General features: G+C 58.4%; 1 protein-coding gene across 6 annotated transcripts in view; it reads right to left on the reverse strand.

The window, feature by feature from the left end:
- ATP2B4 (ATPase plasma membrane Ca2+ transporting 4) overlaps positions 1-8,111 on the reverse strand; it is a 72,776-nt gene extending 64,665 nt beyond the window's left edge. For all 6 annotated transcript variants that reach the window (XM_033079971.1, XM_033079973.2, XM_033079968.1 and 3 more), the window contains exon 1: positions 7,961-8,111. The gene's annotated coding sequence lies outside the window, so the exon portion shown is untranslated. The remainder of the gene's footprint in view (positions 1-7,960) is intronic.
- Positions 8,112-27,618: the final 19,507 nt, after the last annotated feature.

Raw genomic sequence — 27,618 nt, forward strand, 5'->3', positions numbered from 1 at the left:
CACACTGGAAAATGCAAGATGTGAAGCTTCTCCCTCTCCCAGCTCCAGCCTGCACACGGGGTTTTGTGGCCCCCAGCCCCACAGATTTGTCCCTAGGGATGAGATCCCACAGGGAATCCTGCAGGACCCTCCCAGGGCTCATCCCAGAGCCCTGCCCAGCTGTTCCAACGAAAGTTTGGGGACCCAAAACTTTCCCAGGCAGGATGTGGTGACTCAGAGCCACGTCTGCAGCGGGACACCCAGGAAAGATCCCAGCCACGCTTCCCAGCTTCTCCCAGCCCTGCCAAGTCTCTGATCCCGGCTCCCTGTGGCTGATTCAGCCCGGTTGAAGGCAGCCAGGCCTGTGCCATGGGGATAAATCCTGGTTGTTGTCATTCCCTCTGCTCCAGAGGCTGTCACCCACGCTGTCACTCTCTGCCAGCCTCTCTCCAGCCATCCTGGGGCTCCTGGCATTCCCAGCTGCCGGCACGGCCACAAATCCAGCCTGCCCTCATTTCCCTGCACTCCCCCTCCTTGCACTAATCCCTCCCTGCTCCAGAGGCAGGAATAATGTTTAACTCAGGTTCACGCCGGAGCACGAGCTCCCTCCCAGCCTGGGCCAACCCCAGGAGTGTCCCCATCACCAGATCCCTGCTGGAAGGGATTCCTGTCCCCAAGGAAGCCCCTTTGGAGCGGGGAGCTCTGGGCACAGGGCACTGCCAGCTGCAGGATCCGTCACACCAGGGATTGGGACACAGCCCACGAGAATCTCACAGATCCCATCTCCCCAAAATCAGGGGGATTCGACAGAACCAGCACGAGAGGGGACAGGGCTGGGGGGATCATGAGAGGGGACAGGGCTGGGGGGATCATGAGAGGGGACAGGGCTGGGGGGATCATGAGAGGGGACAGGGCTGGGGGATCATGAGAGGGGACAGGGCTGGGGGGATCATGAGAGGGGACAGGGTTGGGGGATCACCCCCGTGGGATGGCAGGAACGGGAAAGGAGCTTTCCCACCCATCCTGGGCTGTGCCCCCAGCAGCGCTCCAGCAGCACGGGGTTATTTTTAAGAAGGGAGGCGAGGAGCTGGAATGTCGAGAGGGCCTCTGGAAAGGCTGGAGGCCCGGAGAGAGGCGAGGCACCGGCATTCCCGAGTTCCCCAGCAGGAACAAAAGGCGAGAAGCGAAAAGCCGAGGGCACCGCAGGGGCCACCTCGAGCGAGGGGTGGCGAAGGGACACTAAAGCTCCAGCTGCTGCCGCAGGGTCCTTAATTAGCATCTCGAGAAACGGCGCCGAAAATCAGACACCTTCTGCCCGAAATCCGAGCCTGGAGCTGACAATCCGACCCTCGATGCTCAAAGAGCAGAGGTCACTTCCAAACCCCGCACAAACCCTGTCCCACCACCCCCAAACCCGCACCCACCCCTGCCCACCGCCACCCCCCCAGCCCGGGCAGGGCAGCACGGCGAGGGCCAGCGGATTATTTTTAGCCTGGAGAAGGCAGGAGCCGGCAGCACGATCCCGGCTCTTGCCCTTGGCTTGGGACACGCCGCTGTCCCCTCGGTCCCCCGGCTCTGTGTCCCCCCCGGGCTGGCATCACCGAGGCTGGCACCGCTCCTGCGCCCGGGCAGCGGGAGGAGGAGGAGGAGGAGGAGGAGGAGGAGGATGCTGGGCTCAGCCCGGAGCCGGCCCCGCGGCACAAGGAGCGGGATTATTTACAGCAGGGCTGACCTTTGCGAGCCGCAGACAAAGAGGAGATGTCGGGGATCGCTGCTGCGGGATCCTCCCCGCGGGGACGAGGCAGAGCCGCGATCCCGGGGCGAGCCAGGAGCCGGCCGAGGCCACGGAGAGAGAGCGCCGGGATCCCAGCCTGGGAAAAGGAGGGATCGGATTCCTCCGTGCCCGGCCCCGCCGGACAAACTCTTCCGGGTGGGGACTCCTACGCGCCGGGCACCGCTCTGCTCCTTCTTTTCCCGGGTGACACAAACACCCTGGGCAGCACAAACACCCGGGCACCAACCACAAACACCCGGGCACTGCTCTGCTCCTTCCCTGGGTGACACAAACACCCGGGCACTGCTCTGCTCCTTCCCTGGGTGACACAAACACCCGGGCACTGCTCTGCTCCTTCCCCGGGTGACACAAACACCCTGGGCAACACAAACACCCGGGCACCACAAACACCCGGGCACTGCTTGCTGCTCCTTCCTTCCCTGGTGGGCACAAACACCCGGGCACCGTTCACTGCTCCTTCCTTCCCCATGCACCACAAACACCCAGGGCACCACAAACACCTAGGCACCACAAACACCTGGGCACCGCTCGCTGCTCCTTCCTTCCCTGGGCAGCACGAACGCCCAGGCACTACAAACACCTGGGCACCCCTTGCTTCTCCTTCCCTGGGTGACACAAATACCCGGGCACCGTTCGCTGCTCCTGCCCCTGATGGGCACAAACACCCGGGCACCACAAACACCTGGGCACCACAAACACCTGGGCACCGCTCTCTGCTCCTTCCCTGGGTGGGCACAAAACACCCGGGCACTGCTCGCTGCTCCTTCCCAGATTGGCACAAACACCTGGGCACCACAAACACCTGAGCATTGCTCTGCTCCTTCCCTGGGCACCGCAAACACCCGGACACCGCTCTCTGCTCTTGCCCTGGTGGGCACAAACACCCGGGCACCACTTGCTGCTCCTTCCCTGGTGGGCACCACAAACACCCGGGCACCGCTCGCTGCTCCTTCCTTCCCTGCTGGGCACAAACACCCAGGCACCGCTCTCTGCTCCTTCCCAGATTGGCACAAACACCAGGACACTGCTCAGTTCAGCCTGGCTCGGCTCAGCCCCGCTCGGCTCAGCCCCGCTGCCGACTCATCCCTGCCGTGGAAGCGTCGAAGGCAAAGTTTCCCCGTCAGCACAAAACGCCGACACTTCTTGGCCCGAGCTTCCCCTTGGCTGCTGCTGGGCTGGCCAGGAGTTCCCCACGTTGGGGACACGCCAGGGCTTGGCCACGGGTGGCTGCAGGGGTTGGGGGTGGCAGGGGACAGGCCTGGTGTGCCAGTGTGGCACTGGTGTGACACTGGTGTGGCACTGGTCCCTGTAGTGCGGCACTGATGTGACCCAGTGTGGCACTGGTGTGGCACTGGTGTGGCCTGGTCCCTGCAGTGTGGCTCTGGGATGGCCCAGTCCCTGCACCTCCCTTCCCTCACTGGGATCATCCATCCCAATCCCACCTCCCTTCCCTCTCTCCAAAGCTGCAGGATTTGGGCAGAGGGCTGCTGGTGGCACACCTGTGTGTCCCCTCCCCAGCCTGGTCCACATTCCAGTCCCCATTTAGGACTTGATGCCATGATCCAGGAGGACACCACCAGGGTCCCCATGTCCCTCACCACCAGCCTGGTCACCCTGGGGGGAGCAGGGCCAGCCCCTGGAGGGAACCCCACAACCCCAATTCCTGACTCCAGGGGCCTGGCTGTGCATCAGCTTCCCACGTTCAAATCCGAGACCCCTCCCCGAAGCTCACAAACGCAGGAGGACTCTGAACTCAGCTGTTACTCACACAGAGCTCTCCCAGGATTTAAGGTGCTTAATTAGCGGTTTAAAGGAGTCACCAGCAGGGTGGGTGACACCCCAGCGGGTGTCATGTGCTCCACAGGGCTCCAGCTTCCCTCCTGGCCCTACCCAGGCTTACCTTGTGTCTTTTTTCCCTTTTCCTAATGATCCAGTGGAGGGGCAGGGTTTATAAGTCCATGCAAACTCTATTATCCCTGTGCATTAAAGCCAAAAGCAACTAATTAAAACATCAAAGTCACAGGGTTCATTAGCTTGGCCTGGGCGCTGGTAGGAGGTGACAGGGATTGTGGCTGTCACCCCACTGCTCCCAGGGACCCCAAGGCTGGTCCTGCACCCCAAAACACATTCCCTGTCCCAGTGTCACTGTGAAAACCACAGGGCTGGGCAGGATCCTGTCACCTGCCTGTCCCTGGTCACCTTTGGCTGCTCCAGTGTGGAGAGGAGGGAGGGTGAGGACAGCTCTGCCACCCTCTGCCATCAAAGCTGCTTCCCCCAGGAGCGTCCCCAGCCCCACCAGCACCCATGGGATCCCCATTCCCACCCAGCAACACCAGGGGAACAGGGATGGGCTCAAATTCCCAGCTCACTGATTCACCTCCTGCTCTGCACAGCAGATCCCTTCTGGTGTGCCAGAGCAGCCACTCCTTCCTTCCTTCCTTCCCGGGAGTGCTGCAGGTGTCCAGCAGCTCCCCTGAATCCGTGTGACATGGGAACAGCAGGGAGGTGGCACCGCTTGTGCTGCAGCGGCCACTTCCCATCTGAGGGCCGGCATCCAGTGCCATGGTCACACTGAGCACAGGTCACCTTCCAGTGCCAGGGTCACACTGAGCACTGGTCACACCGAGCACTGGTCACCTTCCAGTGCCAGGGTCACACTGAGCACGGGTCACACTGAGCATTGCCATGGTCATACCGAGCACTGGTCACACCGAGCACTGGTCACCTCCCACTGCCATGGTCACACTGAGCATTGCCACGGTCACACCGAGCACTGGTCACCTTCAGTGCCATGGTCACACCAAGCACTGGTCATCTTCCAGTGCTGTGGTCATATTGAGCACTGGTCACCTTCCAGTGCACTGAGCACTGGTCACCTCCCACTGCCATGGTCACACTGAACACGGGTCACACCGAGTACAGGTCACACCAAGCACTGGTCACCTTCCAGGGCCACGTTCACACCGAGCACTGGTCACCTTCAGTGCCATGGTCACACTGACCATCGGTCACACTGGGCACTGGTCACCTCCCACTGCCATGGTCACACTGACCATCCCTCACTTCCCACTGTATCCCACTGCCATGGTCACAATGAGCACTGGTCACACCGAGCACTGGTCACCCTCGGTGCCACGGTCACACCAAACACTGGTCACCTCCCACTGCCATGGTCACACTGACCGTCCGTCACTTCCCATCCAACAATCTGCATCCCACTGCTGTGGTCACACTGAGCACTGGTCCATCGGTCACCTCCCACTGCCATGGTCACACCGAGCACCGGTCCATTGGTCACTTCCCATTGCCATGGTCACATGGAACATGGGTCACTTCCCATCTAAGGACCTGCATCCCATTTCCACGGCCACACTGACCATCGGTCACTTCCCAGATGACCCGCACCCATTTCCACGGCCACACCGAGCCTCCCTCCCGGGGCTCCCTGTCCCTCCCGGAGCTCCCCGTCCCTGCCCCGCCGCTCCCCGACCCCGGAGCGATCCCGGGCTCTCACTCAGCTTTTCCGCCGGCTCCTTTCCCAGCACAGCGCAGCCGTGCCCGGCGGGGAGGAGCCGTGGGCGAGGAGGAAGCCGGAGCTGCCAGCCCTTCCCCGGGCCCTGCGCGGGGAGCAGCAGCAGCAGCAGAGCACGGGCGGAGGCTGCCAGTCCCCCCCACCGCAGCGATTTGGGTCCCCAAATCTCCGCAGGCTCCAACCCGCGCGTGTGGCCACTGCGGGAAAACTCCGCTCGTGGCCTAGCAAGGAGGAGAAACGCGGAAAGGGAAAAAAAATTAAAAATAAAACACACCCCGAGAGAGGAGCGGGGAACGCGCGGAGAAGCCGCGGGCGGGCGGGGAAGGAGCGGGTTCGTCTCGCAGGGCTTGGGGACAAGGGGAAACTCCGGGCTCAGCTCCACCCCGGCGCTTTCGGCTGCTAAACAATAGTGGAGAGGAGCAGCCGTCCCTCCCTGCTCTTACTCATCCTGCCCAAGGACCTGTGCCACCCTTGGGCTGCCCCCGCCCTGCCCGGCCCCTGCCCGGGGGCTCGGGCTCGGCGCTCCCGGTTCCGGAGGCGCCAGGCTCGGCTGAGAGCGATGGATCCCCCGGGAAGAGATGCGGACCCACGGCACGCGAGCGGCGAGCCGGCAGCGCAGGGAATTCCCTCCGTCATCATCGCCAGCGGAAAAAAAAAAAAAAAATAAAGGAGGAGAAAAAAAAAAAAAAATAGAAACCAACACCCAACAACAGCCTGCGCCCTCTCAAACCTCTCGATCTGCAGCGCTCAAAGCGCTTCCCAGCGCTTCTCCAGCCGGGAAGGAGCCGGGGCTCGGACGGGGAGCGGCACCCGGGGTGGGACGGGGCCGGAGCCCGCGGGGAATGTGCGGGGAATGCGCGGGGCCGGGGCAGGAATGGGGAAGCGCTGCCTCCCTCCTGCCCTGGGCGCTGCCCGGCTCCACCTGCACCATCCCGGCGCTGGCACCTTCCCCGTGCCAACCACGAGCCCACCCAGCCCGGCCGGGGATGCGCGAGGCCTCCAAGCCCACCCACCATCGAGAGAGGGTCCTGCACCCCCCCAGACCCATAGGGACACCTGCAGCCCCCCCCGAGTCCCCAGCCAGCCCTGGGTGCGGTTCCGGGGGGGTCACCCGGGGAGGGAAGCCCAGGGCTGGGGAGGGATCCCCGGGGCGCGGCGGGGTGGGGCTGGCGGAGCGCGGGGGCGTTCAGCCTCTCTCGCTCATGATTTAATAATTCAGGTGCGTTTCAGTGCTCAGAGAAGCGAAAGATTGAGGGCAGCGTCTGGAGCCAGGCGGGGCGCAGGCAGCGGTGCAGCCCGGGGGGGTTTGGGATGGGGTGGGGGGGGCTCAGCCCGGGGTCCCCCGGCCCCAGCGCGGCTCTGGGTGCCCCGTGGCCAGCTCCGAGCACTCACCTCCACCCCAGCTCGCTGCCCTCGGCTCCTGCCCGTCCACCCACGTCCAGGGCTGCCGCTCCACGGCCACGGGCAGAAACTGGCTGCACTGGTTTGAGCTTCGCAATGCAAACCCCCACCCAAGCTCAGGTCTCCAGAGATAAGAGCACAATAACCTATTGTCCCTCCTCCCCTCCCAACATCTCCACTCGCCTCTGGCGAAGCGGGGAGGGACCACCCAGCCCCGCACGGCCCCCCCCGCCCCCACCCCCGGGCAGCCCACGGGGGGCACGGACCCACCGAGCCAGGCCGGGGATGCTGAGAGGCTCCAGAGCCGGGGCTGAGGTGCAGGGAGAGCGCTGGGGGCAGAGGCAGGAGGAGGCGGACGAGGCCAGAGAGCCTGGCCGGGCTTTCCAATAGATTTCCTGATTTATTTTTTAATTTATTTTCCGCCTCCCCACTCCTGTTTTCTCTGCCGTGGCTCTGCCCAGCTGGATTGGTGCAGGCAGCAGGGGGGACGTGCCCAGCCGTGGCGTGGGCAAACCCCCCCACGCACCTCCCCACCGCATCCCGCCCCCCACCCAAATCACCCCACTCCAGGCAGGAGCAACCCCCCCCTCTGCTGCCCCACGGGTGGGGAAAAACACCCCAAAAACACCCACGCAGCACCTTCCCCGCTCTGCCCTTGGGCTGCCGCAAGCCCCCCTCCCCTTCCCCCGCCTCTTCCTTCCTCCATCATCCTCATCCTCCTCCTCCCCGCAATGCCACAACTCGCTGCCTCCCAAAAAATCCAGCAACACGCGCGACCGGCAACCCCGCTCCCCCCTCTCCTCCCTTCCCCGCCGCCTCAAGGGCGGGCAACAAGTTGTAGGATCCGACCGGAGCGTCCTCCCCACCCCAAATACCAGGGGGGGTGCCGGAGCTGCCCCCCATAAAATATTTGGGGGCTGCACCCCCCGCAGCCGCCCACGCCCCAGAGCGGCCGGACCGCGCTGCCCCCATCCCCGCACCGCTTTCCCACGCGGGTTTAGGATCGAAGGGGGGGTCCCACGCTGATCCCCCCCATGATCTGGGATCCCCAATCCCCCCTCATCCCACCTGCTGCACCGGGACGGAGCGGGGCGGGTGAAACCCCCGCTGGCAACGCCCCCCCCGCTCCCACCCCCCCACCCACCCGGCCCTACAAAGAACCCCCCCACGCCACTCCCGTGTGTCCCCCCCCAGCACCTGAACCCCCCACGGGACCCCCGGACCCCACCGGCGGGGTCCCCCCGAGCACTCACCGGCTCCGGTCCCACGGCGCCCGGCTGGCGGCGGAGCCCCCGCGACTGGCCATGGGATGGAGGGGCAGCGGTCCCGGAGCTAACGGGAGAAAATGCTTGTCATGGCAACCCCCGTGCCGTGCGGGGCCGTGCGGGGCCGGGCCGGGAGGGAGGGGACGGCGGGAGGGGACAGCGGGAGGGGGAGGGCTCGTCCCAGCCCGCCGGGGGAGGGGCTCCCTTAAGGTGGCTGCACGCCCCGACGGCGGCTTAAGGGGGACGGAGAGAGGAGCGGGGGGAGAGGGGCAGAGAGGGGGGACGGCGGCGGGCGGGACCCCAAACATGGCCAGGAACCCATGGGCAGATGGGGGGTGCAGGGCTGGGAAGGGTGGGGACACCTCTAGGAAGAGTGGGGACACCCCCGAGCAATGTGGGGACGCCCCCGGGCAATGTGGGGACCCCCAAGCAGGATGGGGACACTCCTGGCAATGCGGGGACACACTGGACAGGACGGTGGGTGCACCCCCAGGAAGGGTGGGAACACCACGGAGCAATGTGGGGACACCCCAGGCAATGGGACCCCCGAGCAGGGTGGGGACAGGGTGGTGAGTGCACCCCCGAGAAGAGTGGGACACCTCCGAAAAATGTGGGGACAGCCCCGAGCAATGTCGGGACACCCTCGAGAAGAGTGGGGACACACTGGTGCACCCCCGGGAAGAGTGGGGACACCCCCGAGCAATGTGGGGACCCCCAAGCAGGGTGGGGACACCCCCGGGCAATGTGGTGACACCCCCAGGCAGGGTGGGGACACCCCCGGGCAATGTGGTGACACCCCCAGGCAGGGTGGGGACACCTCCGGGCAATGTGGAGATCCCCAGGCAGGGTGGGGACACCCCTGGCAATACGGGGACACACTGGACAGGGTGCTGAGTGCACCCCCAGAAAGGATGGTGACACCCCCGAGCAATGTGGGGACACCCCCAGACAATGTGGAGATCCCCAAGCAGGGTGGGGACAATGTGGGGCAATGTGGGGACACCCCCGAGCAATGTGGGGACACCCTCGAGCAATATGAGGACCCCCAGGCAAGATGAGGACACTGTGGGGACCCCCAAGCAGGGTGGGGACACCCCCAAGCAATGTGGGGACACCCCCGAGAAGAGTGGGGTCACACTGATGTACCCCTGGGCAATGTGGTGACACCCCCGGGCAATGCAGTGACACCCCCAGGCAGGGTGGGGACACACTGGACAGGGTAGCAGCTGCACCCCCAGAAAATTTGGGGACCCCCAGGACAAGACAATGTGTGCACCCCAAACAGTGGAAGGATCCCACGGGCAGAATGGGGGGTGCGACCCCAAATAATGTGGGGACCCCCCCACGGGCCCCAGGCACCCCAAAAAGTGCGGGGACACCCCCAGGGCAGTGTGGGCACCCCAAAAAGCGAGGGCACCCCAAAAAGCGAGGGCACCCTCGTGCCCGAACCCCTCCCCACTCCGGGTGCGGGAAGGAAGGAACCTGGTGACAAATTTGGGGTTTTTTGTGGGGTCACGGGGGTTTTGGGGTTGATCCTGACACCCTGAGAGCCACGAGGGTCCGGCACGATCCAACTCCCCATCCCAGATCTCACCCTCACCCCATTTTTTGAAAAATAAAAAGGATAAAATTCCTGATGGAATCCTTCCCCCAGCACGGAAACGCTTTGGCCTCGGGGCAGGGGCCAGCAGGGCAGGGAGGGGACCCCTTAAATCCCCTCCCGGAGGCCCAGTTTGGGCTCGCAGCGCTTCCAGTTAAACCAGTGGAACACCCGTGCTGGGCACAGCCCCTCATTAGCGCTCCCAACGGATTTTTCCCCCCTCGAGGGCCTGCACCTCCAGAATTCCACATTCCTCAGCTCCCAGGAGCCGGGGCTGGATGGGGAACCCAACCCTGGGAATTCCTCCTCTCCATTTTCCAGCAAAATCCCTCCCCGAGCTCAGCAGGGCTGATCCAGGCGTTATTTTGGAGCAGGGAACAATTAAATCCATGTTGGATTTAATTCCATCTCTGCATCCTTTGGACCTGGCCCTGAGCTTTGCTTTGAGAGGAGGAAAATGCCCTGGGCTGGGAATTCCTCCTTGGAATCTTCCTGGGGAGTTCACAGCGTTATTCCTCAAAAATAAAACATTTCGGGGCTGGGGATCAGGGTTTTGAGTTGTCAAAAAACAACCTCAGGCCTATTCTATTGAACAGCACCACACACAAAAAAAATGGGAATAAACACAGGGATTTTATTCCTTCACCAAAATCAGCCAAGCCTGACCAGACTGGTTCTCCAGGAGCCCGGAACAGATTGGGAAAGAGGTGTTGGAGCAGCTGGCAGGCACCGAATCCAACGGGCCGGGATGCAAAACTGCTATTGAGACATAATGGCCTTTTCCAACAGGTTTGGGAGCTTGGAAGGCGTCTCTGGCCATCTGGGTTGGGGCTCCTGGAAGGAATTCAGCCTCGCTGCCTCGGGGAAGCCGCGTGTGCGAGCAGGGCAGCTCCTCGGAGCTCTGCCTTTGGGTTGGGAAAGGGGAAAAGCAGGTTTGTGCCAAAATCCGGGAGGGAAAAGCGATTCGTGCGCGGTGACAGGAGGTGAAGAGCCCCAGAGCCTCTCCCAGGCCGCGTTTAAGGAGAAGCACATGGATAAAAAAGGGAAAATGCTGGCAGGAGCGGGGTGAGTGTCACCTCCGAGCCAGCCTCGAGCTGGGAAAAATTCCTGCATGGAATATTTTGGGACGCTCTGTGTGTGCTCTGTGTGTCACCACCCCGGCTCAGCCACGGGCCACCTGCTCCTCCTGGTGGCTCGGTCACCGGGGGGGTGACAGAGGTGTCCCCGGAGCCAGCAGAGATCCCGCTGGTGTCGCACCCACACGGCCCGGAGCGGCGGGAGGGGACACGCAGGGACAGCTCCTGGGGTCACAGCACGGGGGTGGCATTGGGGACAAAATCATTTTTGGTGTGGCAGTGAGGACAGGCTGGATTTGGGGTGACAGCGGGGACAGGCTGATTTGGGGTGACAATGGGGACAGGTTGATTTGGGGTGACAGTGAGGACAGGCTGATTTGGGGTGGGAATGGGACAGGCTGGTTTGGGGTCACAGCAGGGACAGGCTGGATTTGGGGTGGGAATGGGAACAGGATGGATTTGGGGTCACAGCAGAGACAGGCTGGATTTGGGGTGACAGTGAGGACAGGATGGATTTGGGGTGACAGTGGGGACAGGCTGGATTTGGGGTGACAATGGGGACAGGCTGGATTTGGGGTCACAGCAGAGACAGGCTGGATTTGGGGTGACAGTGAGGACAGGATGGATTTGGGGTGACAGTGGGGACAGGCTGGATTTGGGGTGACAATGGGGACAGGATGGATTTGGGGTCACAGCAGAGACAGGCTGGATTTGGGGTGACAGTGAGGACAGGCTGGTTTGGGGTCACAGCAGGGACAGGCTGGATTTGGGGTGACAGTGGGGACAGGCTGATTTTTGGGATTATTGATTCCCTGTTTTCCGTGGCTCTGGCCGTGGATGCAGGGATCAAATCCCCTTTCCCAACCGGGATCCAGGCAGGAGCTCTCTCATGGATGGGGGAGGGAGCCCTGAAGGGATTCCTGGATGGATTTTGGGGGAATTCCTGGGAGGATTCCTGGATGGATTCCGGGGGGGATCCCTGGATTGGTTCCTGGATGGATTCCTGGATGGATTCTTGAAGGGATTCTGGGATGGATTACTGGATGGATTCCTAGGTAGATTCCAGAATGGATTCCTTGAGGGATTCCTGGATGGATTCCAGAATGAATTCCTGGGTAGATTCCAGCATGAATTCCAGGGTAGATTCATGGATGGATTCCTGGATGGATTCCAGGGTAGATTCATGGATGGATTCCGGGATGGATTCCTGGGTGGATTCATGGATAGATTCTGGGATGGATTCCTTGAGGGATTCCTGGATGGATTGCAGGATGGATTCCTGGGTGGATTCCTAGGTAGATTCCAGAATGGATTTCTTGAGGGATTCCTGGATGGATTCCAGGATGAATCCCTGGGTAGATTCATGGATGGATTCTGGGATGGATTCCTGTGTGGATTCCTGGCTGGATTCTCTTATTCCCCACCCCCAGTGCCTTTTGAAGTCCCCTCTGGATCCTCCCCCATACCAAAGGCCTCTCCCTTCCTCAATCCCTGGAAAATCAGCCAAACTCCCCCAGTGCCCTGCAGCACCCCAGTTCTCCATCAGGGGCTGAATCCCGATGGGAATCCCTGCTGTTATCCCGATTTTTCCACCCCTTTCCTTCTCCCAACGCTTTTCTGGCAGAGAAGCAGAGCAGTGCCCAGCCTGGGCAGTGCCAGGCCTTGAGGAGACCCAGCAGCACCAGGGTAAAATAAATAACCCCAAAATAGAAAACAGCTCCACCAGGCTCTTCCCTAAAAAAATTAAAAAATAATAAAATAATAAAATAATAAAATAATAAAATAATAAAATAAAATAAAATAATTAAAAATCTGCCTTCCCTAATGATTTCCCTTTAAACCCAGCCTCTAATATTTGGATTAATTTGCCTTTAATGCCTCCCAGGCTGGGAACTTGTAGGTGGAGTTTTTTCAGCCCGAAAAATGAATTAAATCAGCCGAGTTGTATCAGCCAAGTTACAAACCCATCAAAACCCGGGGCCAGATCCTGATCTCATCCCCGGAGGGGTAAATCCAGCGCCGCTGGAATACGCAGGGAAGGTTTTTTGTTTTTTTTGTCACGGATTGGAGCCGCCGTGTTTCTCATGGAAACACTGAGTGACTTTTGAGCACAAGGCAGAGTCAGGCGTCTGTAAAATCTCTCTCCATTCAAGGGCTAAATATAGGGAGAGCGAGCGCCAGGGATAAAGAAACCCTGGAGAGGCTCTGCCGGGAATTCCTGGGGGCACCGGGGAGCTGCTCCCGCTGGAAAAGCGGATTTAAGGGGTTTTTTTATTTTTTTTCCTGCTTTTTCTCCCTCCTCCCTGAGCTGCAGCCCTGTTCAAGGCTGGGATTCCTGCCTGGAATTTGGGGTGCTGATGGAAAAGTTCCCATCCCGCTCTCATGGCACCAATTCCCTGCTCTGCTCGTGGCTCTTCCCCCCCTCCAAGGCCTTTAGAGACCCCAAAAAAATCCACGGAACTGCTAATTACCCATCACGGCACTAATGAACCTCTCCAAGCCCATTCCTGCTCTCGGTTATTCCGACAGCCCCGTTAATTCCTAATTAAGCAGCTCCTTCATCAGGGAAAAGGGGTTTGATGGGAGAAACCAAAAACGAGAGGAGGAATTTGGGGGCTGGGAGGGATTTTTGCTTTATGGCTGTAATTAGGAGACGAAATTGTTGGCTCACCTACGGAACTCATCACCAAAATGCCCGGGAGATTTTCCCATCCCCATTCCCGGCTGGATTTAAATGTTTAGGGCCTGTTATTAAATTTGTGACAGCTCAGGAACCTCTGAGCTGCTCCTTCCTGGGTGGGATGAGTGGAAACTCTGCGGTGTTGGATCCGTGTTTTCCCAATCAACAACTCTCGAGATCCCACAGGACCCGAGCATTCAACAACTCCAGGGAAAACCCCGGAGATCCTCCCGAAATGAACATTTTTCCCCCTCCAGTTCCGACCTCGTTTCGTTCCTTACATCGAGGAGAAACCTCGTGCTCGGTGTTTGCAGCGCTGTAACAGCTCGGGGACCTCGGTGGGCCCCGGGAAAGTCCCGGTGACAGCGGTGACAACGCGGTGGGCGGTGCGGAAAGGGAGAGGAGCGAAGCGGCACAGGGAGAAAAAAAAGAGAAAAACGCGGTGCCCGTCACTGCCGAGCTGTCAGCGCCGAGCTGGGGGAGATCCGAACCCTCCTTGGGAATTTTAAATTCCCTCCAGGGATGCTGGGAGGTGTGACAGCAAAGGGACAACACCAGGCGGGCTTTGCCACCTTTGTCACCTTTGTCACCTTCACCGCGGTGCGGGATGGGGAGAAGCTTTGGGAGATGGCAAAACGCTCCCAAAAATATAAAATTTGGAGGTGAAAAGCTTTGCTGTGGGGTCCCAGAGCCGCCAGGATGCTGCGCGTTCCAGAAAGGTCGATTTGCACCCTGACCCCACCTTCGGTGCTTGGGGGAAAAGCTGTGGGGACATCAAAAAGAGGAGTGAAATACCCAAAAAGAAGGGTGGAATGTCCAAAATGAGGGGTGAAATGTCCAAAATGAGGGGTGAAATGTCCAAAAAGAGGGGTGAAATGTCCCCCAAAAAAGGAATGAAATATTAAAAAGGAGGTAGAATACCAAAAAAAGGAGTGAAATACCAAAAAGAGGGGTGAAATACTCAAAAAAAAAAAGGAGTGAAATATTAAAAAAGGGGTGGAATACAAAAGAAAAGGAGTGGAATACCCCAGAAGAGGAGTGAAATAGCCAAAAGAGGAGTGAAATTCTACAATAAAAAGGAGTGAAATATTAAAAAAGGGGTGGAATTCCCAAAAAGGGGGTGAAATAACCAAAAAATGATGAATATACAAAAAAAAAGATGAAGAATCCAAAAGAGGAGTGAAATACCCCACAAAAAAGGAGTTAAATACCAAAAAGAGGGGAGAAATACCCAAAAAATGGTGAAATACCCCAAAAGAGGGGTAAAATACCCCAAAAGGGGTAAAATAAAATTTTAAAAAATGTGTAAAATACTCAAAAAAGGGGTAAAACACTCAAAAGAGGAGTGAAATATCAATAAAAAATTAGTGAAATACTAAAAAGGGGGTGGAATGCAGAAAAAGTGAAATACTCAAAAAATGATGAAATACCCAAAAGAGCGGCAAAATATCCAAAAAGGGGTAAAACACTAAAAAAAAGGGGTAAAAATGAGTGGAAAAAACTCGACTGCAAGAGTGACCTCATCCCAAAAAGGGCAAAAAAAGGGAACTGGGAAAAGCAACATCCCTGGGAAAACAAAGCTCTTTTATTGGAATAATAACCATCAATAATGCATCGCTAAGGAGCCGAGGATGAGAGCAATTAAAAAAAGCAGCAGCGCATTCCCCGAGCAAAAAAAAAAAAAATAAAAATAAAGAAATTATTCCTCACAGCTTCCCCGAGATTTATGGAAATGAAGATGAAGCAGCTCCTGGAGCTCGGCAGAGCCGGGGAGCCCGGGTGGAAAGCAGGGGGGGAAAAAAAAAAGCAGGGAAAAAAAATTAAAGCAGGGGAGAAAAAAAAAAAAAAAAAAAGCGAAATGGCCCTAATGTAGGGATTTATAAATATTTTACAGGCGAGGAGGAGTGGGGAGCCATGGATATAGATGGGAGTGCGGGCGGCCGTGGTGGGAGGAAGGAATTAATCACAAAAACGGAGGAGAAACTTTCCTCCAGGAGCACGCGGCCGCACCCACGGGCCCCCGAGGGGCCGGGGAAAGTTTGGGGTTTGCTCAGGGAGGGGTGGGTGCGGTGCCCTCCCTCCTTCTGGCAGCGAGCCCGGCCTGGAGGAGGCACCGAGAATTCCTGGGGAATGCTGAGGGTGAATATTGACTGGGAAAAGCTCGGGGAGAAGGGTGGGAAAGGCAGGGTTGGCAGCAGGATTTGGGATTTTGGGGATCAGGCACCCCAGAAATTCCAATCTCAGGGTGGTGGGGTGAGGAGGGAATCCTGAGGAGTGGCAGTCCCAAATTTCTCTGTTATCTGGGATCCAGAGGGGCCCAGCTCCCCCTCACCTCTGCTGGGAGGGGAGCGGGGAATGAGCTCCAGGAATTGTCACCTGGGGTGGGGACGGCCACCCTCGTGTCCCTGGCAGGGAGGGCAGTGCCACCCCCTGCCCTGAGAGCGTCAGGAAGTGTTCCATGGGATCCTGGAGTGGTTTGGGTGGGAAGGGACCCTAAAGGTCATCCCTGGGGACAGGGACAGGTCTCACTGTGCCAGCTGGGACACGTCCAGGGATGGGGCAGTGCTCCAGGTTTGTGGAGATCCATCCCCGGAGCCAGGAGAGGTTGGGGCTCCTCAGAACCTCCAGGGATCTTTCTGAGGATCCCCGTGCTTGATCTGTGCTTCCCGGGGGCTTTGGAGCAGCTGGAACATCCCAGCCCCGAGCACAGGGACAGAGGGGGATCCCAATCCCAAACCTGGCTCCATCTGCTGGGTCCTGGAGGCTGAGAGCTCCTTGATCCTCATCCATGGATCCATGGATCCATCCATCATCCATCCATCATCCATCCATCCATCCATCCATCCATCCATCCATCCATCCATCATCCATCCATCATCCATCCATCCATCCATCCATCCATCATCCATCCATCATCCATCCATCATCCATCCATCATCCATCCATCCATCCATCCATCATCCATCCATCATCCATCCATCCATCCATCATCCATCCATCCATCCATCCATCCATCCATCCATCCATCCATCCATCATCCATCCATCATCCATCCATCCATCCATCATCCATCCATCATCCATCCATCATCCATCCATCCATCATCCATCCATCCATCCATCCATCATCCATCCATCATCCATCCATCCATCATCCATCCATCATCCATCCATCATCCATCATCCATCCATCCATCCATCCATCCATCCATCCATCCATCCATCATCCATCCATCCATCATCCATCCATCCATCCATCATCCATCCATCCATCCATCATCCATCCATCCATCCATCCATCCTTCCATCCATCATCCATCCATCCATCCATCATCCATCCATCATCCTTCCATCCATCATCCATCCATCCATCCATCATCCATCCATCATCCATCATCCATCATCCATCCATCCATCCATCCATCCATCCATCCATCATCCATCCATCCATCCATCATCCATCCATCCATCCATCATCCATCCATCCATCCATCCATCCATCATCCATCCATCATCCATCCATCCATCCATCCATCCATCCATCATCCATCCATCCATCCATCATCCATCCATCATCCATCCATCCATCCATCATCCATCCATCCATCCATCCATCCATCCATCCATCATCCATCCATCCATCCATCCATCCATCCATCATCCATCCATCATCCATCCATCCATCCATCCATCCATCATCCATCCATCCATCCATCATCCATCCATCATCCATCCATCCATCCATCCATCATCCATCCATCCATCCATCCATCCATCCATCCATCCATCCATCATCCATCCATCCATCCATCCATCCATCCATCCATCCATCCATCATCCATCATTTATCCCTCCCTCCCTCCTCCCATTCCCATATCCAGCCTGGAAAATCTCTGAGCTTCCTGCCAGGATCCTCTGCAGGTACAAAACCCTCCCAGGGCTTCTTTAAAAATCGAAGATTTTCTCCTGGCGAGAGAGAAATGAGTCACAGCAGGGAGAGGGGGAGAGGAGAGAGAGCTCAGGGCAGCAGGAGGGGAGGAGAGCCAGGAACAGGGATGGGAATAAAGAGATGGGAATTCACTGGGAAGCAGCCATGGCACGGGACACCTGGCAGAGCTGGAGATTTGGGACACAGCCACTGTCATCCCCCACCGAGCTGAGGGCAGGATCTTTCCCTGCAGGATTTTCCCAGGATTTTTCCCTGCAGGATTTTTGCACGATTTTTCCCTGCAGGATTTTTCCCTGTAGGATTTTCCCAGGCTTTTCCCTGCAGGATTTTCCCTGCAGGATTTTTCCCTGTAGGATTTTCCCAGGATTTTCCCTGCAGGATTTTCCCTGCAGCCCTGAGGACACCGAGCTTTTGGCACCCTTTGGAAAAGCAGATCCCTGCCTTGCTTGGGAAGGTGACAGGGACACCGCAGCCGCCTGCTGGGCGGGGCACTGCCCCCACTCAGGGGAGGGTGGATTTGGTCACCAGGAGGAATTTTTCCATGGAAAAGGCAGGATTGGAACAGCGCAGGGAGCTTTGGAATCCCCATCCCCGGAGGTGTCCGAGGAGGGCCGGGATGTGACACTCAGGGTGACAATGTCACCGGACACAGCTCTGGGGATCCTCCAGCCTCGCTGAGTTGGGATTTTGGGGCACATGGAGCTGCAGGAACCGCCCCGGATCCCCGGGATGCGCGGAGGGTCCGCGCTGCGGCTCTGGCACCGATGTCCCTCCCTCCCTCCTTCCCTGCCGTGTGTCGCACATCAGCGGTGACGCCAGCAGCTCCTGTCCCTGCTGAGTGCTGAGACAGCCGATCCCAGCTCCCGGCTCTGACGTGCGAACCTGCCCTTCATTCCACTGACACCGAGCTCTTCTCTCCCTTTTTTTTTTTTTTAAATTTTATTTTTATTTTTTTTCCTGCCGAGCCCCACTTCGCTGCACACAGAACGTGCCAGGCGGTGATGAAGCACCGGGCTTGGCACGGCTCGGCTCGGCTCGGCCTCCCCAGCAGCAATTAAGCTAATGAGGGCCACGGGCTGCGCTGGTAGCTGGCGGTGAACCCGGGTCAGGGATGACACATCTCATCCGTAAAGGATGGAGATGGACGAGGCTGTTCCGGGAAAAAAAAAAAAAAAAAGAAAAAAGAAAAAAGCAACCCAAGGAAGGGCAGGAGGGGAGGGAGAATCCATCCCCAAAGGCCGGGAGGGATGAGAGATCTCTGCAGGATTGAGGGGGCTGTGGGTTGGGGCTGAAGGGGCGAAGATCCAGGGGAGGTGTTGGAGGTAGGGATGGATGGGATGGTCCAGGTGTGCTCCAGGAGCCAAACCCCTGTCCAGGTGTGATCCAGGAGCCAAACCCTGTCCAGGTGTGATCCAGGAGCCAAATCCCTGTCCAGGTGTGCTCCAGGAGCCAAACCCTGTCCAGGTGTGCTCCAGGAGCCAAACCCTGTCCAGATGTGCTCCAGGATTCAAACCTCTGTCCAGGTGAGCTCCAGGAGCCAAACCCTGTCCAGATGTGCTCCAGGATTCAAACCTCTGTCCAGGTGAGCTCCAGGAGCCAAATCCCTGTCCGGGTGTGCTCCAGGAGCCAAACCTGAATCCAGGTGTGCTCCAAGAACCAAACCTGAGTCCAGGTGTGATCCAGGATCCAAACCCCTGTCCAGGTGTGCTCCAGGAGCCAAAGCCCTGTCCAGGTGAGCTCCAGGAACCAAACCTGAGTCCAGATGTGCTCCAGGAACCAAACCCCTGTCCAGGTGTGCTCCAGGAACCAAATCTGAGTCCAGGTGTGCTCCAGGAGCCAAACCTGAGTCCAGGTGGGCTCTAATCCCAGAGAACATTTGGTGATGGAAATGCTGCTGGGAAGAGCCCCCTGAGCAGGGGGGGGTCTCAGGGGGTGGCAAAGGGCACCTGGAGGAGGTTTCTGGATGGGAGAGCTCCGAGCATCTCCCAGAGAGCTCCAGGGGAGCTGGGGAGGGATTTGGGATGAGGGATGGAGGGACAGGACACAGGGAATGGCTTCACTGCCAGAGGGCAGGTTCAGGTTGGATATTGGGATGGAATTCCTCCGTGTGAGGGTGCAGGCGGTTTGGGATGGAATTCCCAGAGCAGCTGTGGCTGTCCCTGGATCCCTGGCAGTGCCCAAGGCCCGGTTGGACGCTGGGGCTGGGAACATCCTGGGATGGTGGAAGATGTCCCTGCCATGGCAGGGGTGGCACCAGGGGATCGTTACATTCCCTCCCCACCCCAACCAAACCGGATTCCCCCATTCCCAGGTGAGCTCGGGGATCCCTGGGGCTCCTTCCCCCGGCTGTGCCTCCACCGAGCCCCCGGTTTGCTGGGCTGGACCCACAAAGGGCACCGGGAACTCAACCCCCGGGGAACCGCAGCCTCTGCGCTCCCTCCCCAGCTCGGTTCTGCTCCGCCGAGCTGGAACTGGCACCCCCGGGACTGGGAACAGACCCCGGGGCTGGGAACAGACCCCGGGAATGGGGACAGACCCCGGGAATGGGAACAGACCCCGGGAATGGGAACAGACCTCGGGACTGGGAACAGACCCCGGGAATGGGAGCAGACCCCGGCACTGGGAACAGACCCCGGCACTGGGAACAGACCCCGGGAATGGGAACAGACCCCGGCACTGGGAACAGACCCCGGGAATGGGAACAGACCCCGGGAATGGGAACAGACCCCGGGAATGGAAACAGACCCCGGGAATGGGAACAGACCCCGGGAATGGGAACAGACCCCGGGAATGGGAACAGACCCCGGGAATGGGAACAGACCCCGGGAATGGGAACAGACCCCGGGGATGGGAACAGACCCTGGGACTGGGAACAGACCCCGGGGATGAGAACAGACCCCGGGAATGGGAACAGACCCCGGCACTGGGAACAGACCCCGGGAATGGGAACAGACCCCGGGAATGGGAACAGACCCTGGGACTGGGAACAGACCCCGGGAATGGAAACAGACCCCGGGAATGGGAACAGACCCCGGGAATGGAAACAGACCCCGGGAATGGGAACAGACCCCGGGGATGGGAACAGACCCCGGGGATGGGAACAGACCCCGGCACTGGGAACAGACCCCGGGGATGAGAACAGACCCTGGGAATGGGAGCAGACCCCGGCACTGGGAACAGACCCCGGAATGGGAACAGACCCCGGGACTGGGAACAGACCCCGGGACTGGGAACAGACCCCGGGAATGGGAACAGACCCTCCTTTGGGGCAGGAGCTGTGGGCAGCGCCGCGAGCAGACGGGGAGGAGGAGCAGCAGCAGCAGCAGCAGCAGGAGGAGGAGGAAGAGGAGGCTTCGTGCGATCCCTCGGGACACCACGGCTGCAGGTGTGGGCTCAGGAATCCGGGGCAGGAGGCAGAGATTCCTGCTGTGCCATCCAGGAGGGATGGCAGGGATGGAGCCCTCCAGCCCTGCCCGGCTCACAGCCCCTCCAACCATCCCTGTCCCCATGAGGAATGTCCTTCCTCCCATTCTGCTGGAAATCCCAGCCTGTTCTGGGACTGGGATTGAGGCTTTCCAAGGCAGATCCTGGAGGGACTGAGCAGCTGCAGCCCGGAGGATCAGTGTCCGGCCTGGGGACAGATCAGTGTCCGGCCTGGGGACACAGCAGTGTCCAGCCTGGGGACAGATCAGTGTCCGGCCTGGGGACACAGCAGTGTCCGGCCTGGAGACAGAACAGTGTCCAGTGTGGGGACAGAACAGTGTCCAGCCTGGGGACAGAACAGTGTCCAGTGTGGGGACAGAACAGTGTCCAGCCTGGGGACACATCAGTGTCTGGCCTGGGGTCACATCATTGTCCAGTTTGTGGGCACATCGGTTTCTGCCCTGTGGACACACCAATGTCCAGTTTGTGGACACACAAATATCCAGCCCACGGACACACCAACGTCCAGCCCACGGACACATCAGCTGTTCCTGTCCCTCGTGTCCAGCAGAGCAGCAGCAGGATCCTCCTTCTTGTGGGATTTTGGTGGTTTTGGTGTTTTTGGAGCCTGGGGAAGAGCCCGAGGCGCGGCCGCGCTCTCAGCCCGCAGTGAGTGAGCTGCCCCTCCCTCCCTCCTCCCTCTCAGGAAGCAGAAGTTCTCTCCTTCCCTCCCTCTCCCCACTCAGATTTTCCAGTGACCCAGCGCTGATGGAAACTCGGCTGCTCTCTGGCCCTTTCCTCTCTCCACGGTGTTTGGGTGTTGTTTTCTTTTGAATTTCCAGCTGCCCCTCCAGCCCTGACTGACCCTTGGAGGACAAAGCGTCACCTCTGGCACCGGCACAGCTCCGAGCAGGGCAGATCCACGGGGAAAAGTGGAAAATTCCCATTCCCAGCTCCACTGGGAATCCTCAGCAAAAGGGGAGCAGCCCCTAAGTGTGACACAGGGCTGGGCCCAGCCTGGCCAGGACAGGGAGGGGACAGGGAGGGGACATGGATAGAGCACCCTCTTTTCTTTGGGATGTGTCAGGGACAGCCAGAACAGCATCCCTCTTTTCTTTGGGATTTGTCAGGAATAGCCAGGGGTACCATCCCCTTTTCTTTAGGATTTGTCAGGGACAGCATCTCCCTTTTCTTTGGGATTTATCAGGGACAGCCAGAACAACATCCCTCTTTTCTTTGGAATTTTCAGGGACAACATCCCTCTTTTCTTTGGGATTTTCAGGGACAACATCCCTCTTTTCTTTGGGATTTGTCAGGAAGATCCAGGAGCAGCATTTCCTTTTTCTTTGGGATTTGTCAGGGACAACATCCTCGTTTTCTTTGGGATTTGTCAGGGACAGCCAGAACAGCATCCCTCTTTTCTTTGGGATTTGTCAGGGACAACATCCCCCTTTTCTTTGGGATTTTTCAGGAGTAGCAGAGGCAAAGCTGCTGCCAAAGCAGAGCCCAGCCTGGAGCACCCAAACATCCAAAGGGTTCAGCCCTGTCCCCCCTCCAGGTGACACTCTGGAAATCTCCGATATTGAAGCGCATTTTGGGAATCTGGAAGTAGCTGTAAAAACCTTCCCAGCCTCGCTGGAGCTCCTCAGCAGAGCTGGGCACCCCTCAGATCCGGGCCTGCTTCACACCTCCTGTCCTGGCAGCAAAACCGCTGCCAGCAGGGCTGGACCCGGGATGGATCCGGGCTGAATCCGGGCTGGATCTGGTCTGAATTTGGGCTGGATCTGGGCTGGATCTGGGTTGGATCTGAGCTGAATCTGAGCTGGATCTGGGCTGGATCTGGGCTGGATCTGGGTTGGATCTGGGCTGAATCTGAGCTGGATCTGAGCTGAATCTAGGCTGGGTCTGGGCTGGATCCGGGCTGAATCCAGGCTGAATCCGGGCTGAATCTGAGCTGGATCTGGGCTGAATCCGGGCTGAATCCGGGCTGGATCTGGGCTGGAACTGTGCTGAATCCGGGTTGAATCCGGGCTGGATCCGGGCTGAATCTGAGCTGGATCTGGTCTGAATCTGGGCTGTATCCGGGCTGGACCCGGGCTGAATCCAGGCTGGATCCTGGACTAAATCCAGCCCCATTCCCAACCAGATCCCGACACGACCCCCCCGGGGCATCTCCAGCTCTGCTCCCCCCTAGAGCACGAGCCCGGGTTTAATCAACTCCTCAATTTCTCATTAAGAACGCCCCAGGTCGGAATCCTGGAGCTCTCCCAGCGCTCATTCCCTAAATCTGCTCCTAATTAGGAGTGGACTCACCCCTGCAATTAATAGCTGGAGTTGTTCATTAGCGCTGGATCTGTTTGGGAGAGGAGGCAGCAGGGTAATTAATCATATTATAACTAATGAGGGGAGCGTCCAAACCCGCGGCAAAATCCCTGCACCTGGCCGGGGGACAGCTGGTGGCTTCCAGTGGAAAGTTGGCTTTGGGACAAGCGGGATTTTGGGCATTTTTTCCGGGCTCTGGCTGCTCGTGGGCGCTGGCAGCCCCAGGGGCTGGCGCTTGGCGTGACACAGCGCGGTGTCCCCGCTCGCCCTGGCCCTGTGTCCCCGCCTGCTCGCTCCGAGCCCCGGGGGAGCCGCGGTTGGAGCTGGAACTGGCGGCTCTGATTCCTCTCCACGAGCCTTTGGGGCACCACCATCCCGTTTTTCCCATTTTCTCCATCATTTTTATTTTTTGTTCCCCCCTCCGTGTGTCCTGCGTGCTGTGCAAAGCTGGAAAATCCTCTGGGACAAGGACAGGAAATATTTATTCCCCATCCTATGGCACTGCCACCACGCTCAGAACAAACTCAAAAGGAGCTCAAACCTTTCCAGAACCTCCTTAAATCCATCTCAGCTCTCCTGTGCCTCAGTTTCCCACCCCCGCAGGCTGCACGAGGCTCGGGGCACCCGCCGAGCCCGAACGCTCTCCGTGCTATAATTAGGATTTAGGGAAGTGAGAGTCTCTCTGTGCCTCAGCATTTTCATTTTTCCTCAACGTGGAAAAAAAAAAAAATATAAATAACCCTCCACGCACACCCAGACCCCCCAGGAAATCACCGGTGAAATCATCTGGGTGAAGTGCAGCTTCCAGAAGGTCAAGGAGGCTCTTGAGGGGTTTTTTTTGGCAGCAGTTTGGCCATAATTGGGCAGATTTGGGCAGTCTGAGGGTCTCAAAAAACCCTGAGGGTTTTGCTACCAAGGCGATCTCAAACAGAGAAATTTAGGAGGGAAATGTAGGGAAAAGTTAGTGGAAAAATTAGGAAAAAAAAAAAAAACTGCTGTGAAGTGAGGGAGGGGCAGAGCCGCGTTCTGGGCTAATGGCTGGTGAAATTACATTAAAAACTGGAGCAAAGCAGAGCCTGGAAGGCAGATCAATGCAAACAACACGAGAAACTGGGACGCGCCTCCTAAGCCGGAATGTTTATGGCTGGATGGCGGCGAGGCCGCCGTGACTCACGCTGGGATCGGCCAACTGGTCCCAGTTCCCCCCGGGGACTGGTGCGGCTCCAGGGATGGGCTCTGTGACAGGGCCGCGCTCCTGGAGGGGACACATTTCTGAGTTATCCTCACAAAGCTGCGCTTTCCCGGTGATACTCAGATTTTTCCCGGTGATATCCAGATTTTTCCCTGCAATATTCAGATTTTTCCCGGGGATATTTGGATTTTTCCCAGTGATATCCGGATTTTTCCCTGCGATATTCAGATTTTTCCCGGTGATATTCAGATTTTTCCCTGCGATATTCAGATTTTTCCCTGCGATATTCAGATATTTCCCTGCGATATTCAGATTTTTCCCGATGATATTCAGATTTTCCAGACTGGTTGGGGTGTCAGAAAATTCCCTGGGGCAGACGGGCTCTGCGGGCTGTCCCTGAACCCTCGGAGGATTTCTCTGAACCCTCCCCAAGGAGGAATTTCTGCGACTCCTGCCTGCCTGAGGAGGGTGAGGAAAATCCAGAAAAGGCAGAAACACCCCCAAAATCCCTTCTTTATGGGGGGATGTGGATCCCTTTGGGGGAGAGCGATAAATTCAGGAAACCCTGGGATGATGGGCAGGCAGGTGTGATGGATGTGCGGGGCGCCAGGACGGTGCCAATGTCCCCGGAGTGCCACCGCTGGCTGTCACTGTCACGATTCACGGCGATAATCTCGAACGTGATAATTCATTATCATTCACCATGAATAATAATCAAGATAATTAACGAGCTCCGGGGCTCAGCCAACAAGGCCGGTCCTGCTGGCCCGGGGGCACCGCCAGTTCTGGGCTATCGCGACATGAACCTGCGCTGTCGCGCTGCTCGGGACAGGTTTCCAGCGGCTCTCCGCGCCCTGCTCGGGTGTCACCCGCGTGTCCCCGCAGGAGATCCCGCTGGGAATGTGGCTTTAAGGACACTCTCTCCCAACTCCTGCCTGCCCTGATTGAGCGACCAGGCTGGGACAGAATCGGTCCCAAAACTCCGCTCCAGAGCCCCGAGTGATTCTGAGAATTCCTCTTCCCTTTCCTCCACTTTAATTCCATCTTTTGGCTTCTCCTCCTGGAATCCTTGAGGGAAAGGGGAGCACCCACCCCTCACCCTCCTCCTCCTCCTCCGGGACCCCCCAGTTCTGCCCGGAGCCCCCCAAATCCAGCCCCTGGTGCCTCTCGGGGGAATTTGGCAGCAGGCACCCGCTCTTCCCGGATTAATCCCGCTCCCCGGCACGGGCCAAGGCTCCGACAGGAATAAACACATCCCGAATGCCTTTCCATAAGGGGAGCGAACCTGCTGGCCGAGGTGCCGCTGTCCCGGCTCCTTTCCAGCCCGGCTGTCCCCGCGGGGAAAGGCTGAGGCGGATCCCGGCAAATCCCGGCTTTGGGATGCGCCCAAACCCTCCCCAAAGCTGGCAAGGACGAGTGGGGACTCCCTGAGCGCGGACAGGCCGGGAATTAACGGATGGGTGTTAATTAGTGATAAAATGTGCACCCCACTGAAGGGCAGCGCTGTCTGGGGACACGCTGAGGACAAAGCAGGGGTGGCTTTGTCACCGCGGGTCCCGGGTGTCACCTCACCCACCAGCAGGGATTCCCCTGCTCCCAGCAGCTTTTCCCGTCTGTTCCCCCACCCTGGAACTGCCTCCTTGTATAAACCCGCTAAGTAGGGCAGGGTGGTGGCTTTTATCTCCTGCTGCCACCTCTGTTGTTGGCCCGGGGTCACCGCGCTGTCCCCTCGTCACCGCAATGTCCCCTCTGCCCGCCCGACGGCCCAGGGATGAGCTGAGCGTCCCCACGCCGTGATTTTGGGGTGACAGAGGGGACAGAGTGGATTTAGGGTGACAGGACAGGCTGGTTTGGGGTGACAGAGGGGACAGACTGGATTTGGAGTGGTAGAGGGCACAGGCTGAATTCAGGGTGGCAGTAAGGACAGACTGGTTTGGGGTGACAATGGGGACAAGCTGACTTGGGGTCACAGTGGGGACAGGCTGGATTTGGGGTGAGAATGGGGACAGGCTGGTTTTGGGGTGACAGTGGGAACAGACTGGATTTGGGCTGGCAATAGAGACAGGCTGGATTTGGGTGGCAGTGGGGACAGCTGGTTTTTGGGTAACAAAGGTGACAGGCTCCTTTGGGGTGGCTTTGGGGACAGGCTGGATTTGGGGTGACAATGGGACAGGCTGGATTTGGGGTGGCAGAGGGGACAGGTTGTTTTGGGATGGCTTTGAGGATAGTCTGGATCTGGAGTGGCAATGGGGACAAGCTGGTTTTCAGGTAACAGAGGTGACAGGCTGTTTTGGGATTACTTTGGGGGCAGTCTGGTTTTTGGGTAACAGAGGTGACAGGCTATTTTTGGGTAGAAGTGGTGACAATCCGTTTTTGGGGTCACCCCCAGCCCTGCCACCAGTTCATCCAGGGTCCTGGGATGGCTTTGGGGCAGGGATACGGGATTGGGAATTCACTGGAGTGGCTGTGCCCTCCCTGGGGCAGGGTGACAGAGCAGGTGGGGACACTGAGCAGCACTCGGTGGCACTGCCACACTCGGGTGGCTTTTGACCCTGTGTGCTCAGCAAGGAGGGTCCCATCCTCAGGACATCCCCTGGCACCGCGCCATCCCCAATTCCCGATCTTTGGTGGCTCCCTCTGTCCCGGCTGTCCCCGTGTCGCACATCTCTGTCACCAGCAGCTCCAATCAGGGTAAATTTTTGATGAACCAGGGATGAAATATTTGTGGCTGTCTCTCGAGCTCTCAATAATTCAGCAGGGAAGGGCAGGCGAGGCCGGGGTGGCTCCGGAGGACGCGGTGGCCACGTGGAGCACGGATGTGACCGGCTGGGAATCCTGGGCACACCCAGCCGGAGGGAAAAACCTCCAGGAACGGAGCTGCATCTCTGGAAAGCCGCTGGAATTGCCAGGAGGGATGGCCCAGGGACAGGAGGTGACAGGAGGTGAAAGGAGGCAGGGGAAGGCTCGCTGGGATCCGATCAGCTCCGGATTGTCACCCTCACAGCTCCCTCTGCTCCCACCAGAGCCGAGGCTTGATGTGAGCGGGATGTGGGGACATCGGGAACTGGGACACTGGGAGCTGGGAACTGGGGACACTGTGTGCTGGGGACATTGGGAATTGGGACATCAGGAACCTGATGAGCCCCTGTGGTCAGCTCAGAATCCAGGGGAGCATCCAGGGCTTTGTCCTGCACCAGGATTGTCCCCAAAACGGAGAGGGGGTGACACAGGTGGGGACAGCCCTTGGAATTTCATGCTGGATCGCCACACTGGAATGTGGTTTGGGATTTTCCCGGCGTGTTTGGGTGTTTTTGTGTCCCTGAACACGCGTGGGAGTGGCGGCAGCAGAGCCTGAGCTTCCCACGGGGCTGATCCCGAATTCCTAAGGCATCCCAGAGCTCTGAT

The sequence above is a fragment of the Catharus ustulatus genome, chromosome 25, assembly GCF_009819885.2.
Source record: "Catharus ustulatus isolate bCatUst1 chromosome 25, bCatUst1.pri.v2, whole genome shotgun sequence".
Lineage (NCBI taxonomy): Eukaryota > Metazoa > Chordata > Aves > Passeriformes > Turdidae > Catharus > Catharus ustulatus.